The 15,769-nt window shown below is 39.2% G+C and overlaps 1 protein-coding gene across 5 annotated transcripts in view; it reads left to right on the forward strand.

Annotated features, from left to right (window-relative positions):
* Positions 1–2,862: 2,862 nt before the first annotated feature.
* znf462 (zinc finger protein 462) overlaps positions 2,863–15,769 on the forward strand; it is a 53,181-nt gene continuing 40,274 nt past the window's right edge. For 4 of the 5 annotated variants that reach the window (XM_032568895.1, XM_032568898.1, XM_032568897.1 and 1 more), the window contains exon 1: positions 2,863–3,182. The gene's annotated coding sequence lies outside the window, so the exon portion shown is untranslated. Of the gene's footprint in view, positions 3,183–12,559; positions 12,774–15,769 lie in introns of those variants that run through there. The other variant, XM_032568896.1, reaches the window with a different exon arrangement.

Raw genomic sequence — 15,769 nt, forward strand, 5'->3', positions numbered from 1 at the left:
CATGTTTCAGATATTTAGACATGGACATGAAAATGCCAACAACCACCTGACTGAACATGGGGAAAAGAAATAGAAACTTGTGCCCTCCCTACCCTGCCTTTTCTAATGCTGCCCTGGGCAACTGCCCATATGGCCATTTTAAAAAACAACCACTGTTTTCAATACACCCTAATCAAATGAATGGCTCACTACCATCCTCCTTTCATCCTTCTGATGAAAGCCATTAACTCAGAGAGACTGAACTCAAATTCATGTCACACTTTTTCACAGATTTATATATGTCTTTTTTTTTTCTAAAGTCATGTATTATTTTCCTTACACTTGAGGAACATGGTCTACTTTATGCTGGTCTATGAGATAAAATACAGTTAGATAGCATACACTAAATTTTGTTATATTGTGATCAATTATGGGATATAAATACTTTTCAAGGCACTGCGTATTGTCCTACAGAACACATCTTCTCTAGTAAGAGGACCAAGAAGTCCTGTAACAGATGGCATTTCCCACCCCACCCCCTTGCTCCCCCAGGGCCCATATATCAACAACAGAGTTAGTCTGGGATTAGATGAAAGAGCAGAAGTTGCTGCATAGTCTAAATCCACAGAGGAACTGTGGTAAGATCTCCATGATGCTTGGAACAACCTTCTGGCCAACAAACCTAATGAGCTGTGTGTTGATTAATAGACAAGTACATGCTGAGCCAAACACTGACCTGATTTATGCTGCCATTTGAAGACTTGTAAAGCCTTCAAAATGTTCTTAATCTGTATAAATATGACCTCAAAATTTCATCATTCATGTGTGACATCCCACAAAGCAAATCACCATATTGCAATATTGCATTGGATAAAATACAACATGTCAGAGGTCAGATGTGAAAAAATGGGGTAAAACATTTGCGATTAAATCTCTTTGTGATTCCTTAAAGCTATCTTGGAGAAATACAGACAAATGCAGACTTATTTTCTCATTTTATAGAATACTTCATTATGGTGGTATGATTACTAATTTGTTTCTCCAAAATTGATTGTCTTGTCCCAGAAGTTGCTAAAACAGGCAGTTTCCAGTTTTGGCAACTTCAGGAATGTTGCCAAAGTTGGGATAAATTGTCAAGCTAGAGTGTAGTGGTTTCTTCTCTTCAAATAAAAACTTTATGACAAAACAAATCCCTAAAAATATTTTCCAACAGTTCTCCAGTTTGTCCATGTGAACCTCATTCGAACATTCTGCAGGTGGCCTGCAGAGGCATATCTGGTGAGCAGCAGCTTTATACTGTGCAGTTAAAACTGTTCGGGTTGGTTGCCAAGCAGATTGTGAACCCATTGACATCAATCATTATTAAAGGTTGAGTTTATATAGCTAATCTTGAATTTTCACAGTTTGTGGTTTGTTTGGACAGAAACAACTATTTTATTATTTTTTAAAACTGTGGGGATTTGTTTTGTTCAAATAAAATTAAAAATACACCCTTCTCAATCTTTTGTATAGATACAGATATGTCATATTTGTCCTACAATACATTTATCTCGACTCATCTCTATTAACTCTAAATAAGTCTGTACATTTATTTCTATCTCTTGAATTCTCTCAAATACTTACAAATTGTTTATCAAGAAGTATCACATTTGATTTTTGACTATATTTCTTTCTTTCTTTGTTTTAATGATCTTCATCTGGTAAAGGGAATCGGTCAAAATATAATGACACAGCACCATAATTGTTCATTAAACCTTTAAAGTCTAGGTCATTTTGTTAAATAAACTTAACTTAAATTTAACTGAAAACTAAAAAATAGACATGACACAATAAGGATGATCTCCAATACTTGGAACATTGTAGATATTTAATATATTTTTTGATGATGCATTCAAATGTTAAACCCTAAGACTATAATGTAAAATAGCATAATTGTCTTCATAAGAGAAGATGAAATAGTTATTATATCAGACATGATTTGCAGAGGCATATTGTATATAAAACATGCAATGATTCTAAAGGCTCACTTTCCCCCCCAAAACCCTTAAAATAAATAGAAGAGGTTCCTAGATTGTAGTTCTCTTGTCTTTCCAATTTTGAATGGTGTGTCAGATAGATAGATATAAATAGATATTTATTGTTTTTTTGAATTCTTCTATGCAACTGAATTAAAATGTAACTTGTGTGACTTTGATAAAACACAGCAAATATAGTAATATTCACCTATAGCTCTTCACTAAAAAAAAAGGCTCTCAGGTGATATATTACACTCTAGTTGCTCAATCATGCAAGGCAGGTAGGTTGCTTCTCCTCACTAACCACCCACCCATATATGCATGCCTGCCCTCTTGGCTTCTTACAGCTCAGCTCCCTCCACCCCCCCTCAGGCATCCAGCCCCATCCTTTTACTACTGACATACATCTGAGCAGGACCCCCGCACCTTTTGTGCTGGGCTCCTTTTCTTTTGTTAGCTGGTCACAGCAGTAGCCCGCAGGAGCACATCAGCCATGTTTTTTTTGTGTGTGTGTGATTGGAGCAAGGGGCATAAAATAAGAAAAAAAATTTTTTTAGATTTTTATTAATTGATTATTTAGAATAACCCTTTTGGTAAATGTGGTTGTGTTTACAAAATAACTGAAACGGTCTTTTTCTGTCTTACTAAATACGTTTTTTAAAATATATATATATTTATTTTTATTTATGTATTTGTGGAAATATCTATATTTTTATGTATGGCGTGAAGCTGCAGCATCACCAAGGTGAACTGCAGATAACCTCATGACGTTGCGCACATAGTATTGCCTGCCTATATAAAATTCACGGTGGCCGCGTGTATCTGCTGGTGCTCTGAGCCGCTGATAAGGCTTTGCAGATCATCTGACTTCAGTCTAGATGAAGGATGAGCTTCTCGGGCATAGACATTGTCCATCCTGCTGATGCTCTCTCCTCGTCTCATCGTAAACTCTTGTGCACCCTCTGGTGCTTGCTAGTCTCCCAAACTTCTTTGTGTAGCCTGCTTTGCAGATTGTCTTCCTTGTCTGTGTGGTTGCTCATTATTCAGAGACAGACGGATCTCAGGTCATCTGCAGCTGCAGCGAAGGAGAAGCAGGAAAGATGGCGATCATCCATTAGACCGACCGGGCGCACGCATGAAATACGAGGACAACTTTCGGGAGGATCGCTCGAGGAGAAGATTGTACCAGTGAGTTTTTGGTTTTAATCTCCCCTTCTTGTGATTGTGCGTCCAGTTTCGTCAAGATTGCTGCTGGGCTTTCAAGGTCCAAGAGAACGTCGGTGTGGTAGATCATGGGATATAATTTGGAGAGCGCCTCGTGAATGACCTGGAAAGAGCTGCGTGCTCGCTCGGGTTTCGTCCAGGGTCCAGACGAGGAAGTCGGGGCGAGATTTTTTTTTAGTCACTAGGCAGCCCAAAAAGTCAAGTGGGTCCTCTCGCTTCCCAAGCCGCTGCTTCCTCGCTTATGTCGCCTTTCGGTTTGTTGTCAAAGTGACACAAGGAAATGGACGCGGCGGCAGCGTTGGTGGTGGTGGTGGCGCAAAGTAGGAGGCTCGCCTGCGTGTTTCGGCAGCACCGGAGCGGAGCGTTTTGTTATTCCGCCGGCATGTCTGGTCAGGGGAATTAGTCGGTGGCCCCCCTCTCTCTCTCTCTGGTGCCTGCGCGGTAGCTTCATGGAGGAGCCATTGCTCTGGGTTGATCTCCTCTCCCAGACTCCATTAGCGACACAGAGAAGCTGCCATAGCCGCTGGTCCAGCCACACACACACACCCACACACACACACACGTACTCACTCACCATGAAAGCCATGTCCAGTGCTTTCCTATCCCCCTCCTCCTCCTCCCAGCTTCTAGAGAAAGAAACCTTATCAGCTAGCGATTTTTGGACTCCGTTCTCCACAGCGTTGGAGTTAGATATCTCTAAGATAACCCACAGTTTGGTTCTACCTATATTATGTTCTAAGGTTTTTTTATTTCCTGGGTGATTATTGCTTCAGTGTTACCAGCTTGACTGCTTGGAGGTGCTGTTTTGCTTGTCACTGGTCTCAAGTCAGGTATGTCACACAAAGTAGGGCTTCACCATAAAATGGAGGAAGGAAAGATGAGTCTCCAAGGAGAGCCCCTGGAGTCAGACAGGCAGGCAGAACAAAGGTTGTGTTCAGAATGAGCTCATCCACCTTTTCTTCTTCCTCCTCCTTCTGCTGCTTTTTTCAGCTCTGAAGTTTTAGCTTGCTGAAAGGGAAGCAGGAGAAGTTTAAAAGTGGCGGTGCGTTCAAGGTGTTAACTCCCATGAGAATTTTGTTTTCGCTTACATGCTTACAGATAGTCTAGATCTGGGCTGAAGATCTGCCAGGGTTTTAAAAAGTTAATGTTTCAAAACCACTGAAATGCTACACCGTTTTGTTTCTCTTTTTCAAACTAATTTTAATGAGATCTAAGGCAAATAGCTGGACATTGCTGGAGTGAATGGAATTGTGGTGCATGGAGTAGCATATCAACTCAATGACCTGCACACTACCAGCCAGCTGGCTGAAAGAGGACTACTGCATTTCCTGGGTGCTGGTCATGTCACCCCTTTGCTCTTAAAGTAAATACTATTTATTCCCTGAGATAAATTATTTTATCATAATAGTATCTAGCAAACAAATTGTTGCACTTTTTAAAATTATAATTATAATCTATTAATATTAAATGACAAAAGTAATGCAATGGTTAAAGTGCATTCTTTGTTTATGGCTTAGCAAATATAACACGGAAAGACAAAATGTCAATTTGAAGGAACAAAGTGGGGAAAGAAGAAAACTGGTTAAGATCTACACTTTATTTATAGGAAATACACATTTATTCAGTTAGTAATTATTTTTGGATGCAATGTATTGGAAACTATTAAGTAAAAATGTGGAGTACTCCTAGTGGCAACACCGTTTTATGTCTGTTAAACTGGCTGGTTTGGCTACTGCAACAGACAGCCTGACCAATCAGCTAATATTAGCTTCTAATAGCCTGTTATGAGTGCAGAGCTGGACAGCAAACTTGAAAACAGCTAATTTACTGCTTTTAACTTAAAATTATATAATTATTGTTTATCCAAATAACACAAGCCAAATGTACTGGATATGTATAATTGAATAGTCAATGCACTATTTGTGGTAGGATTAACTGTTGCTCTTTCTGTCTATCAATGGCACTTTTGTTCTGTATAATGTTTTAAAGTGCTTTAAAAATAAAGCTAGATTTTATTGAATTTAACTTTTAAAGTAAAAGCAATTAAGTTATTACATGTTTTCACTTAAAAATTACACTCACAAGTACAATAATGCTTTGATGGTTGATCATTTTCTCAGTTATCATATTGTGAGAATCTTATACCAGGCTGTGGAAACAAACTTGCCTGGTATAACATTGGAAGAACTTCAGTAAAAATATTTATAAAATTCCCTAACACAGTGGATCTCAAACTTTTTCTAAAAACTGCCACGGCAGGAAACTGTCCTCTTACCACAATACAGTCACATGTTTTAATATTGGGTATTATTTGTGCGCTTTTCCCAAAATGGTTGCCTTGGATATAAAACTGAGTGGTAGCTGCAGTTAAATTTTTTTAATTTTAAATATCAGTCACCTTATATGATGCAGTCTCCTGCCATAAATATGTCGTTATTGTGTAAAGCATACATAAATGTACGTTGCAGGCATATATTGCTAATTGTAGTTCATTTGGTCACTGATTATATTAATTTGAATATCCTATAGGTTTCTTATTTAACTGGAACACATTAGGTTAGGTTTGACGTCATTTCTAGGTGCCAGTTCATAATTTAGTGTTAAATGGATCTACTTTATGTTTCTATTAAGTTTGTACAAGGACATCTTCATATTTCTTCCTCTACTCTTGCTTTATGATGTTTTGATGAAGCAACAATCAATATGCTTGGACAGCTCATCTTTTTGGCTGTTGGCATTATATCCCAAATCTTTTGTTTTTAATTATCTAGCACATTACTCTTTCAAAGCTACTTTTTAATACCACTGAGAGCAGTCCAACCTGCACCAGCGCTGCTTGTCGAACATTTTCAGAACCGTGACTCTATCTACAGGTGGACATGGGGATACGATAGAATTTTTAATAGCAGAACAATGCCATTTTTTGTTATTTGGTCTTGCAGGTAGTTAAGGTATCAACACGCACGTATGCACGCTCTTCTGTTTGTGTGTGTGTGCGTGAGTGAAGCAACGGCTTTTGCAGGTAGTTTCTTGTAGGAAATTCTAATGATGATTCTTGCTTTGTTTTTGATCCGTTTCCAGACTGCCCCATCGGGCACTCTTTAGCGGTTTTCATTAAAATAAAAGCAGATCGTTACAACTTATGATAGCTTGGACTCGAGGGAGTGGAGATCTGGGCTGCACATGTTCATGTTATTACATAATTACTCGTATTGATGTGGGTTTTGAGCCATTTAGAGATTAGGTGTCATGCATGAACATGCTCTGTATTATCTGCTCAGCCTTAGGTGACTTTGTGTGCATAATAGACTGAAGGTGTCCAGCCTGCCTGGAGATTGAAAGGAGTGTGCGTGTGTGTGTTCTGCAGCTTTCCTAGCCACTGTGTGAAATCTTGCTGACAAGAAGCCTGTGAGCTTGACACGGTGTGCTGCGACAAGGCTGGGGCTGGGAAGAGCAATCAAAATGGTGGCCACGCTCCTTCTCTCCCCACCTCGGTAGGGCAGACAAGTTCTCAAGGAGGAGCCGATAGAGGACGAGCAGGCGAGAATCTGCTGTTGTAGACACATTCGTCTGGCAAGACAGGCTGGCTGCGGCGGATCTAGTCTGCTAGAAGTTGCTGCAAATGAGCTTGGGGATTGCATGCTCAAGGGGTGATTAAGGTCTTTTGGTGGAGGAAGCTTCAGCGTCCACACAGATAACTCATGCTCTGAGTTTGCACTTCCAGCTCAAGCTTCAACTTTCACAAGTCTGCAACACATTCCTTATCTGTTTTTTTCTTTCTCCACAAACAGTCGATTGATAGGACTCCACCTTTGGGTTGCAGAGTCTTTCAAACGCCTAAAGTCTGTTGGCTTGCTGTGTCGGTTTTGTAGCGTAATAGACAAACATCTCACCACGCATTTCATATTAAGAATAGGAAGCACCATTTTGTTCTAAATGTCAATCGATTAATCAATAATCTGATAATCAGAAACTGACGCAAAAGACCATAAAGCTAATAATTGCCAATAAACTGATAATTTCTTTTATTTGGCAATCTGTAATTAAAGCCTCTTAATGTTCATGTGGAAACTTTGCTTTCACTTTTCATCCAGTTTGTTTCAAAATCATTATTCACACCATAAGCTAAAGTTAAACTCATTTAATGTTCTTGACTTTGTAATTTTGCACATGTCCAAAAAAACCCCTTTTTTTTTAACTAACAATGTTAGATTCAGAATAAATATAGAAATGTTCTCATTTGACAAATAGGACAATAATCCTAAAGTTCTATATAAAAGGTAACGGGACTTTTGAATACCTTTAAACTCTCATCTAAAATGGGATTTGGATCATGCATTAAAAGGATCTGGTTTAAATATTTACACCAGAACGATGATAGTGATTACGATACTGATTGGGCATTATGGTCACAATAAGTAATCGACATAATCAAAGTTAGTGATGAGGTGTTTTACGTACAATGAAATAAAAGACATAAATACAGAGTAAGGGGGAAAAATAGAAGTACGTCCTTTGGTGAACCCTTAATGGCTCCCTCCTTAAGAGCAGACTGTTTTCTTTTTGTTTCTTTCTATATTTTCTCTGCATGCAACTCCAATAGTCTATAGTCATACCTAAGCTCTGAATTTTTTTAGAGATAAATATTTTATACTTTTTTTCTTTCTTTTTTTTTTTTACATTTCATCAAATTAGGTTTAAACTTGTTAGTTAAGGATGTTTTTTTTTTGTGGATAATTGTGATTTACGTTTGAGGCCTACATTAACCCAAAAATCATCTTCCCTTACTTAATACTGCAAGTTTTATTTATTGTATAACTTTAGCAAGTTAAATATAACTTACTAAATTTAAGTGAAATAGGTGTTTCTGAACTCTGGTGTGTGATGCTAGTACAGAATCCAGTTTACATAGAAAATGTTACTGATTATATGGTTTGCCAGCCTTTAACATCTCTTTTCACAATCCAAATGTTCTAAATATAAATGTTTCACATGATGGAGCTGGTTGTGGATAACGTAAGAACACATTGATTATAATTGCATAACTATGGCTATATAGGGAATTTATTTTCAATCCTGCTTACTGTGTCTTAAGTAGGTAGAGATGCACATCAGTCTTCCTCCTTTACTTTTTAAAAAATCTGACAGATGATTTTGATTTCTTTTTAATTTATTTTTCTTTTAAATTGTCAGAACTGTAAGATTTAGAAGATAAATTGTACCAAAGCTCTTGGTTTTGTTGCATCTCAAGCATATTGTTAGAATATAATTTTTTCATATTTTTAAATCGTTTGACCTTCTGATCTGTGAAAATGACCAGATTGCTGCATCTCTATTCAGTAGTTTTTGCAGGTGTTTTTCACTTCATATTACAACCTGAACTCCTTTGCTGGAGCAACAAAAGAATGCAAGCTTCTCATTTATCAACAAAAAAAAATGATGGAGAAGCAAAGAATGAAAAAAATGTCCAACAATTTTGGGCTTCCTATTCAATTCATGACTTTTTGTATATCACTTAAAGATCTTGCAGGAGCCATTTATCTGAAGTGAAGGAGCTGAGTGCCTCTTCACAGCAGCTCATAACTAACATTTATAAACGATTGTCCAAATCTGTGATCTATTTTAGTAGCTCGATTGCCCCGATATAAATTAACACCAAAATTCAGCATTGAGGTGATGGAGCAGAGGCCAAAAGTGCTAAAGCCATTGCGTTTGTGAGGTGTTTTAATCATTTTTAACTGGTAAAGCGGAGGATCAAACAGCCACAAAGACCTCTGTGATGGTTTGAATGCTGGAAGGAAGTGGTCATGAAGCTCATCAGTCACCCGTTTCTCTATCTTTCTGCTCTTTACCTCCTCCTTTCTTTCTCACACGTACACAACGTCTCCCCTCCTCCTCCCGTTGTTCTGACCTCACTCATTCACTTACTCACACCGCATGATGCACTCCTCCATTCTTCTCTACCTGGGGCAGTGAAGGAGGCCAGGAGAGACGGACAAAAGCAAATTGAAATGCTCCAGTGAGCGCTTTCTTGACGTGATACATGCCACATGAGATGCAGCCCAGCCCTGCTTGCTGTTCCTCTACCAACCAAAGCGCTGTCCAGATAAACACTGCAGCCAAATTTTGTTCCTTTTTGTCTCTTATGTTGTTAATTTTGAGGCTCTGAAGCCTCAGTCATCATTTGAGATTGTGTTCAAACTGTGATATGACTTGCAGTGTGATCTTTCTGCTGTGTAACTTTTGGCCTACTTAAAGACCTAAGTGCACCATCATGTCTGGGTTTTAGGTGGAACAAGGAAGTGGCTAAGTAGAGGTGTCATTCCAGTTTCTTTTGTCAGTTGCCACGTTACACTGCTGCAGAACTGGTTCCTCCTCTTTGCTTTCCATCTGAAGATCACAGTTTCACCGTGCTTCCCCTCCTGGAAGAAAGAAAAAAGTGTTTGTATCTCAGGGAGGTTGTTTCCTCAACATATTTGTACCTAAGGAGTAGATTTTTTTGGAAATCCTGATCTGAAATGACTGTGCAGATGTGACAGTGTGTCTTGTGAGATGAATGAGGAGTCCTATGGTTTCCAAATTCATCATGATTTAATGTCCTTCTGCAGTAGGACACAGTAAACCTACTCTGTCTGCCTCGAGCTGCCTGTGGTGGAGGGAGGAAAGGGAGAAAAAAAAAACCCTCAGGCTTCTTTGGAGACGCCCGTTCCTTAGGCAGTGTGGTGCCTCTGGACAAGGCCTTCATTGAGCAGGAACAGGACTGGTCTTGTAGAGAGAGATCCACACTGGCTCAGCCTCTGAGACAACAGAGCTGTCCATCCACGATTAAATATTTAGAAACTCGGAAAGGAGGTCCCTGTGGTAAGTTAATATTGATGCGTCTCTCGTCTTTCTTTCCCTTCTCAAACTTGTTGAGTTGCCTCAAGAGGTCAGTTTGGTAGAGCTAGAGAAGCAGAAGAACTAGCCCACCTCCTCTCATCTTCAATAAACTTTGAAGGTTTTTACTGCATTCTGATTGTAATCTGCTCTGAGTTTTTATTTTGAGCTATTTGGTTATTTTTTTGTGGGGGGTTACTGCTTCCCTTGTCCTCTGGGTGGTTACTCTGAAGTGCTCCGTCCTGATGAGCTTGTAACCTCACCCACCTCCTGTAACTGAAGTAACTGCCATGTCAGGCTTACAAGGAAGTCAGCATTGCAGTGTTTTCTGGCAGTTGTCCACTGAGTGCAACTCGCAAGAAACCCTTCAGTGCATCCTGCAGCTTTTTTTTTTTTTTTTGTCTGGTGATTTGTTTCTGGGGAAGAAATGCAGAGTTGGAGATGCCTTTTACTTTAAGTCAGTAGAGACATATTTGAAATAAAATGGGCTTAATGTTTGGAACCTTTGAGATAATGAAAGGTTCTTTGCACAAGTATTCATACCCCTTGAACTTTAGCCCTAAACCTCCCTGGTGAGTTCCTCTTGAAACCTTTTGTTACACTTATAGCTGCAAGTCTTTTGGGGTACTGAAATTATCACTCCTTGATTATCGCAAAACAGCTCAAGCTCTGTCAGACTGGATAGAGAGTTTAAATTTTTACATGTGTCGATTGACCTTGATTTGTCTTCATATCAAATCGGAACAGCATCCTTGTGTCTGCTGAAGAAAATCATTCCCACACAATGAAGCTACCAACACTGTGTTTCATAGTGAGAGTGGTACATTTAGAGTGAGAGTTTGCAAGTAGGCAAGAAAATAGAAATGTTGTTTCCTCTGACCAGAACACCTACTGCTGGATAATTGCTGAGTCATCGGAATACTTCTCATTGGTTTCTTTCAATAATCACGTTCTTCTTGCTACTCTTCCATAAAGGCAAGGCCGGTTAAATGCAGATAAGTGGACAAAATATTGCCAGTGGATTCTACCTCCTGAGATGTCACCTCCTGTAGCTCCTGTGGAGTTATTATAGCGGTCTTGACGTTTCTTCTCTAATTGTCAGTCATGTCCTGGTAGGTTTTTGCTGTTGTGCCATGCTGTTAACATTTTTAGATGATTGATCAAACAGCGCTCCATCATAATATTTAAACAACTTTTCAGCTATATTCCTGACGCATCTGCTGTGTTCTTTGGTCTTCATGATGCTTGTTCTTCACTGATGTTTTCTATCCAGCCTCTTAGGCCTTCAGAGAACAGCTGTATTTAAACTGAGATGAAATTATGCACAGGTGGACTTTGTTTAAAAGTTAGTTCGACTTCAGAAGCTGATTGGTTGCAGAGGATTTCATTCATGGAGATCAGATTAAAAGGGTTGAATACATGCACACATTTTCCTAGCACTTCAATCTTTTACTTTACTTAAATGTGGTGTATCTCAAAGATATACATTGAAGTTTGAGCGTGAAAAAATGCCAAATAGTTCAGGGGTTATGAATACTTTTTGCGAGATGCTGCATCACTGTGGCATTTTGTGAGTAATCCATGGAGTTTGTTTGTGAAACGATGCAGAGCCTTAGAGATGGCAGCAGATTGATTTGTGTGAGGAAGCCGTTTCCTTGGAGAAGCCGCTTTCCAAGGCTGCGTGGAATGTTAGGTTTCCTGGACTAATTGTCCTTGTGGAAAAGCACTTCCTGGTTTCTCTGTAAGGTCTGTCCTTGTCTCCTTGGTCGTGTTTGTTTAGCCCATGCACGAGCTGATGAGCTTCAATTTCAGGAGCTCTGACTCAGCTCTCCCGTCCGACAGTGGATATATGGTCTGGTTGGACTTGCTTGTTTTTTTTTTGTTTTGTTTTGGTGTTTTTTACCCTTTAGCCTACTTTTGTATGAAGTTTAATTTCTCAGAATTATTTTTTTTAAAACCTTAAGTTAAGAAAGCTCTTGAGAAAACTAAAAATATCTGCCTACCTTCTATTGCAAAATAGTAAAAATAATCATGCCTGGAGCTATTAATTAAATTCTGCACTTAATCATTTTTGGAATATTTAATGATGTTGCAACGGGTTTCCCTGAGATCCGTCCCTCATACTATAAATGCTTTTTTCCCCCTCTCTCTGATTTTATTTGGTAACGCAAACATCTTATTTACGCAAGCTTCCATGCATCATCTTAATGTTTTTTTGATGACAGGATTGCTGTAGGTTTTTAGAAGCGAGCTAACCAGACTTTGGATGCTGTCTTCAGCTTCTCTCATGGTATACTGAGATCAAAACCACACATCTCACTTCTGCTTTCTGCGTCTCGGTCATGACAGCTTGCAGGAGGAACCGGCAGGAGGGGAAGCTGCTTGCTCAGGTCTGCGCTCTTAAAGCTAAACACTTCCATCTGTGTAACAGGATAGCAGAGGCGAGCAGCTCCTCCACTCGGCTCGAGCAGGACGGTCAAAGACCTTGAGGAGCACAAAATGGCTGGCCGGCCATGCCACTAATACTCCAGCGCGATTGGCTGTGTCTCCTCGGCCGCTGCGGGGTCTGGCTGTGTGAAATGGAGTCCTCTGTGTGGAGCGTTGGCCCAGCCTCGGCTCTGATGCAGAAGATAATTCTGTCAGCCTCGAGAGGGAGAGACGTGAGAGCAGCCAAGTGAGGTGACTATGCTAAGAGAAGGCTGAGCAGAAGACTTTCAGGTTACTGCTCAGTAGACTTGCTTCCTCATTTAGTCTTGATTTGTGTTGGGAGCTATTTTCACTTGGTGCAATTGAAAAGGTTCAATTTATGTTATTTATTTCATTTTTGGTATCGTACAAAAAAATAAAGGGTGTTTCAGGGTCTTTGTTACCCAACCTTCACACACGGGAGGCTCTCACTCAGGGATTCTCCAGCTTGATGTTTTCTGAACATGTCAGCCCTGAAGGTCACATAAATAACTCTGAGAATCACATCCGAAAGCAGATGTAAAAGATCGTATTCTGACTGTATTTTTCTTGATAGTCTTCACCATGACAACCTGAAGACGGTAACAGTGCAGAAGATGGCCCTTAAATGCCTGCTTCTTCGTAATCTGCCTGGTCATTATCGTCTAAGCAAAAAGAGGCCAAATGTTGTCACCAAGTGCTCTGTGCTGCAGTCGTCCCTCTTTTCAGAAGGAACATTCAGAGCCCTTTGCTGAGCACAAAGGCTACCCTTGGAGCAAGGTTACTTGTTCCATGATGGCCGGCTTCTTTCTCCCTCTCTCTCTCTCTTTTTTCTTTCCCCCAGTGCAGCTTGAGACAGAAATGTGGAAAAAGAGAGCTGGAAATATTGGGAAAAGAAAATGTCTTGTGTTGTAGTGAAGGACTGAAAAAAAAGAGAGCAAGTTCACTGATCTCACTGCATGTGTGATGCCAGGTAACCATCTGCCACAGATAAAGAGCTCAACACACAAGGTGTGTCTTATCTGGTGAACTTCAATACATAGTGTGCTTTTAACACTTTTAATGTCACGATTGGTGCAGAAAAAGAAAATTAAGTATGGGACAAAGTTTAGATTTCTATCCTTTATTCATTAACACGTTTTCTAAAAGGTAAAGATTTATTTTTAAAAAGTTATATATATCTATAAATTGCATCATCAAATCTGGTCTTTAAGCTTTTAACTTTATTGACTGAGAGCCTAAAAATGAAGGAACAGTCATTAAAAGAATAAGTCATTTCACAGCTTTACAACATGAATCCTGCATTAAACAGGACCTGTGGTTCTTAAAACTGGGTCTGTTTTGCAAAAACACCTGCTATTTTGAACAATAAAATTACCACAATAACATAGTGATTTGTAAGGAAATTGTACAACTGTGTTGTAAAGCATCTGTAGGACAGTTGTGCTGTTTTTTTATAACACTATACACTATTGTTACACTAATTAAACCACAGCCATATTGTCAAGACATCTTTAAATAGCTCACCTACAGGACCTGGTCTTCTTCCATATGCTGCCGTTGTCACTAAAGAAGCGAATAAACTTTTAGCAGTTTAGATGTGCAGTCTATTTTTATTCAGAGGTGAAAATGTCCCAATTTTAATGTTGGGGAGAAGTAAAAAAAATTCACATTAAGCAGAGATTCCATATGGGAGAGATGGAGGCCATCCTCAAGAATCTAATATGGCAGCCGTGTGTTTACGACTTTGTGAGATCAGCACTAATAAATTATTTATTTGCATTTCTAGTCATTTGTTTCTCACTCTTTTATGTGTCTTTTTTTAACATATTGTACAGCTTATTTATTTATTTTATGTATGAAATGCAGAGACATGCATTGCTGTTGGCTGCTGCTGCTAATCGTTGTTAGCTTGGTCATTGAGTAAAATAACTGACTTATCCTACTGGCCACTGTGTTTGAACAAATGATGACTTTGGTTGTTTGAGTTGCAGCTAATAGGGAATAGTCTTTGTGATGCAGCTTATGGACCAATCGTGCAAAGCTTCCATCCTATTTAGTATGAATAATTTGATAATTGAAACATTTGTCACTACAATGATAACGACTGACGAAGCTTTGGTTTTGTCTGAGGTTTAATATTTTGAAGGACTCTAATCATTTCAAAAACTCCTTCCAGTGAGGAAATTTAGTGCCAGATAATGTTTTCCTTTCAGTAAAAATGTCTCCATTAACACACAAACAAAAAAAAAAACCTACCACCAGTAGCAATTTTTAAATCCTTGTTTAAGATTAATGGGTGTAGAATAACGGAGTTCTGATTTGCCAAATTTAAGTGTTGCAGATTGCGAAACCAGTCAATTCAGAACTCTTTCACTGCAGTATAGATGATCCAGATGTTTCTGGGATGATGGCTGCATGATTCCAACCAGCAATCCATGTTTGAGGCACAGCTTTCTCCCTCCTCCCTTCCACCTTCCTTCTGTTTTTGATCTCAGGACTGGCTTGGAGCCCTCAGTCAGCCGGATGCTTTGAGGTTCAAAGATCAAAATGGCTCTGCTTGTTGTCCTCCATTACAGAGGTGGCATGTGTTCAGGCTGTTATGCATTAACTGAACCGACAGTGAGATTTTTAACTTTTTTTTTTTTTTGTCTGCATTGGTTCTTTTAAAAGTGTAAATAAAGCTGCAAACTGTGCAGACAAGATGAGATGAGAACTTCTCTCATCTATCTGGAATATTTAAGTAAGCAATCCCTATCCTGCTAACATGAGCTGTTTCTCTCTCTTACTTTGAATGTGACACAAGTGAAGGTCAGGCAGGAGACAGATCAGCAAATCTTGCTGGACTGCAGTGTCTGAAAGGCTCTGCACATGTATTTATGGCTCCTCTAAGGCGGACTGGAATCATAGAGCAGATCTTCTGAATGTTCACTAGAACCTTGTCAAAAGAACTTGATGTCACTATAGATACACAAAGTGAGCTTGGACAGGAGAGAACAAAATAACACATTTTGAAGAATTTTGAAAAATCAATCAAAGCCCATAACTATTCCACAAACATGGTGACAAAAGAACAGAATGACAGAACGAAGGCCATGTCTACTTGAGGTCATCTCTCTATGATGGATGGTCCTATTAAGCAGAAGCTTTGAAGAAGAAGGGGAAAAAAAACTACCAAGAGGCCCACAGCAAAGCTAAAAATAACTGAAGGTCTGTATGGTTGAATCTGT

This window comes from Xiphophorus hellerii, chromosome 8 (genome assembly GCF_003331165.1).
Source record: "Xiphophorus hellerii strain 12219 chromosome 8, Xiphophorus_hellerii-4.1, whole genome shotgun sequence".
NCBI classification, from domain to species: domain Eukaryota; kingdom Metazoa; phylum Chordata; class Actinopteri; order Cyprinodontiformes; family Poeciliidae; genus Xiphophorus; species Xiphophorus hellerii.